This window comes from Triticum urartu, chromosome 5A, assembly GCF_056163025.1.
Source record: "Triticum urartu cultivar PI428250 chromosome 5A, HENAU_Tu73, whole genome shotgun sequence".
Lineage (NCBI taxonomy): Eukaryota > Viridiplantae > Streptophyta > Magnoliopsida > Poales > Poaceae > Triticum > Triticum urartu.
Genome location: NC_141877.1, coordinates 165609319 through 165613600, shown reverse-complemented (window position 1 = coordinate 165613600; position 4282 = coordinate 165609319). Strand labels below are relative to the sequence as shown.

The window sequence follows — 4282 nt, the reverse complement described above, 5'->3', positions numbered from 1 at the left end:
ACGTGGGATCTTCTTCCACTCCCAGCAGGAAAAAGAGCAGTTGGATGCAAATGGGTGTTCACCGTAAAACAGACTCCAGAGGGTAAGGTGGATAGATAGAAGGCAAGGCTAATTGCAAAAGGTTATAGGAAGATGGGAGATAGACTATGATGAGACCAAAGCACCAGTGGCGAAGATGGACACGGTGAGAACCTTAATCTCATGCACAGTCAACTTACTTTGGGTGGCCTTTACATCAGCTAGATGTGAAGAATGCTTTTCTTCATGGTGGTTATTTACAAGAAGAGATCCATATGGACATTCCTCCAGGTTTTGGAACAAACAGACTGATGGGAAGGTGTGTAGGCTCAAGAAATCTTTCTATGGCTTGCAACAGTCGCCACGGGCGTGGACAGGTTTAGGAGAGTTGTTTGTGGTATGGGCTACTCTCAGTGTAATGGAGATCATACAGTACTGGCATAGACGAATCCATATCACCATTTTGGCGGTGTATGTGGATGATATTGTGATTACTGGAGACGATGTTGAAGAAATCAAATGTTTGAAGGCAAGACTGGGAGAAGCCCTTGAGGTAAAGGATCTTAGACCTCTTCGATACTTCCTTCGGATTGAGATTGTTCGGTCGAAGAAGGGGGTAACATTAAGTATAGTGAACAGGTAGCTGATTGTTTTACTAAACGAGTAGGTCCTTGTGAGGGTTTAGCATTTTGTAACAAGATAGGCATGTTAGATATCTTTAGCCGGGGGAGTGTTGAGTATTGGGCTGGGCTGTATAGTGTGTGTTAGGCCCCATGGCCCATGTACCTTGTATGTATAGCAGCACATAGGAGCAATGGAAGAGATTGATGATCACTCATCAAATAATACCCATGAAACGAATCTAGGCTCAGTGAGTGGTGAAGACCACTGACCCCAATAGGAATACGGAAGACCTAATTATTGAAGAGAATAGTACAATTAACAACTAAACCTAAAGGGATCCACTTGTCACAGAAGCAGTCTATAACTAATAGGAAGCGCCTATCTCTTACTTGATATCTGATTGATCTTGCAGAGCCAAATTGTTTGAACTTGATCGACCTTAAATGCTAGTTCAATTCTAGGACGACATCATAGAATATACGCGATGCTCAACCAATGATTTTGATTAGACACTTCTCCTTGTTGAATGAGAATGAAGGAAGAGTGCCGAACGACTAAAGCTAACAGCCAGCCTGGATACCTAAACTGAAGAGGATGTCCCACCATAGCAAGATATGATACAGACCAATTAACTGGTAAGCCAACCTTCCCCATTGCTTTTCTTTCAACTAACTAGAAAAAGAAGGGGGCTCTTACGCGACTAGGCCGAGGAAACCTCCACTACTGGCTGAACTGAAACACATCATCCCATCCATTCCATCAAGTAAGTACAGGTCCCCAGTGACATATTAAAGAATGCCAACCTTCTCCCAACCGGACTGTGAGAAGAAATGCCTAAATACTCAGTATGAGGAGAGCTCGGTAAGCAGGCAAAGAGCAGGGTTTGGTAGGCTGAGCCTCTTCTGGGGCAGGAAATTGGTCTATACCCACAGTTGCTTTTGTTTTTTCGTATGGCACTCTTAGGGTGATTTGCGAAGTTGTTGTTTCTAACTGTAGCCTGTAAGAAAAGAAGTGTGTCTGCATCGATCGCATCAAGATTAATCTACGTTATTTTTCATACGCATTTCATTTCACTGGGCTGCGGTTGGCCTTAGCTTTAGTAGCAGGGTTGGCGCTTTCTTTTCAATGAGGGAATGGCTGGCGCTATCACCCATGGCACCTTCATCCTCAGCAAGAAGTGTAGTTGGCATTTCCGGTTTCCGAACAAATGGATACAAATTGACCTTGTGGATCCGATGATACCACGCCTAGGAGACTTTCAGAAGGGCTACTGGCAATTTACCAGATAAGAAAAGGTTCCTAAGACACAGCATGGAAGAGTCAAAATATTCAGAAGCGAGGTCCAAGAATGAAGAAGGGGTAGAATTACTGAATGAATATGAGCTGTGGCTAATACCCGAGGCATAAAAGACGCATTTTCTACGGGATCCCGAAACCACCAGCCACCCCGACCTAATTCATGATGAGCCCACCAACTTCTTGGCGAGATGCCTACGGTTAAAAACAACCGACATGTCAAGATCCAAATTCTAATAGGTTCCTGGTCCTGGTCAGAGACCACCGTGTTCGCGCCGGCGGTCCAACAAAGAGGCGAAGTAGTGGTGTCTTTCTTTCCATTACGAACGACACGCTTCGTCTGCTCCCTCCCCGTGTCCATTAGCGCTCCTGTCCAGAGCGAAGAGAAGGCGAAAAAGCGCCACCGAAGCAGCATGAGCAGGCTTTTATTGCTACGCAACAATAGAGCAGGCGCGCTGCCCACAAAATGTTTGAATGATCGGGTAAAGAGCGAGCTTCTTATATGGGATCCGACGCATCCAGCAGAGCGAAGCAGCGTTCCATTCTTTTCGGCGGCATCCTTCCGCATTGGCGGCGAGTGGAGTGCCACAATCCCATTCATCATTTTTGATCTACATAACCCAAAGCCCATAGCACTGGCGACATCTCCGGCATAAATGCAAGGAGGATGTATAGCTGATATAGGATCTTGTGGAACTGGATTTGATTCTGCAAGCGGTTCGGTACGAACGAAATTTTTTCGAACAAAAGGATCAGAACTCGCTGATAGGAAAGGAGAGAAAAACAAAGCAATGCCAAGAGCTCCATCAATCTGCTGTTCATCGATAGACGAAGCTCTCTCTTTTTCATCTCGTGCCAGATGTAACAAAAGATTAGTCCTTTTTCCTTCTCGCGAACCACGGGAGCGCCCAGCGCCCAGAAGAGCAAAGCTCATTTTCAAAACAGGGTCAAGCGGCGCATTAAAAAGGGCTGGCCCATTAAAAGGACGCTTACTTTGCGAACGAAGTTCAGAATCAACAAGGGTTCTCCGAATGAAGGGAGTGTACAACTGGGACGCAACCTAACTTTTTTGTTGGAGTGATAAGATGGAGTTCTTCACGAAGTTCGAGACAAAGGAAAAAAATCAAAGTTTCTCTATAGCCTCTTCATTTTGAGACATTATGGCTTTGGGGTCGACCCCAGTAACAAAAAAGGAATCCATAAAAACTTGGGATCCAACACCATGATAAAATACTACCCTCATGATTAGACCATGTCCCTGAGATTTGATAAAAAAAGGTGCATTAGCGGTTAATACGTTGTAATTAGATAAGTTATTTGGAATATGACGGAACGAAAGACCAAGGAAAGGAAGAAGAATGCACCAAAATGCAAGTGCTGCACCAAACGCTGGTGGTTGTTTCTTGTTGTAAGTGAATGCAACGAAAAGACCCGAAAATAACGAATAATGAGAAAATTCATTTACAGACATTTCGTGCTCATTTCCAAATTTATGCTTAGTTATTCCCATCATCCGGTAACCACAGGATGATTCCAATCTCCTTTTAGTAATAGATCTTTTTGATATGTCTCAGTCTCAGCGGCAAGGAAGAGAAAATGCATCGAGTCATTTATCAAGAAAGTGGACGAGCATGGCGGTCCCTATATCTCTGAGGGGTGTACCAATTTTTTTTTCAAGTCAGCTTAAGAGGTTCAAAAGAGAAAGTCACTCTCCTTATTCTTGGCTAGTGGAATGGAAGCAAGACTCTTTCCTATCCACTTTGCCGAGGGGAGAGAACTAAAAGATAACTCAAGCTAGACAGAAAGGTGCAAAAGTCCATAGTTTCTTAAGGATCCTGTAAGCAAGTAGGTTAAGATTGTCATTTAGCTTCAATTTCTTCAGTCTCACAAGCGGGTCCGCACGCAAAAAAATAAATTGTATTTTCCTACTACTCCGACCTTACCCTGAAAGGATAAGGAAATTGGATAAGAGCGAGAGCTAGACTGACTGTTGGTCCAATGCTAGTGGAGGATTCAGACTGAGGACCCCCTGTGGCGGCTACTCATAAGAAGATGAAGGATTGTAAGAGGACTGATCACCCCTCTGATTTGTGATCTTTTAATAGAAAGAAAAAGCCTTCTCTCAGACTTAAAGGTAAATGAAAGCGGGATTTTTTTTCTCTCCTCTAAGCTAGCAGCAAGTCAAGTAATCTGAGAATGCTGCCCCCAATCCGTAGCTGAGGACGAACTCAACTCATAAGCTTTTTTTGAACCAAGCACCTGTTGTAGAAATGAAAAACCACCCACTAGCAGAGGCTGGAACAACCCATAGAAGTGTAGGGGCCCAAGATCGGGCGCTGGGGAG

General features: G+C 44.2%; 1 pseudogene; it reads left to right on the top strand.

The window, feature by feature from the left end:
* The first annotated feature begins 2401 nt into the window (after window positions 1-2401).
* On the top strand, window positions 2402-3464 carry LOC125529593 (uncharacterized; annotated as a pseudogene).
* Window positions 3465-4282: the final 818 nt, after the last annotated feature.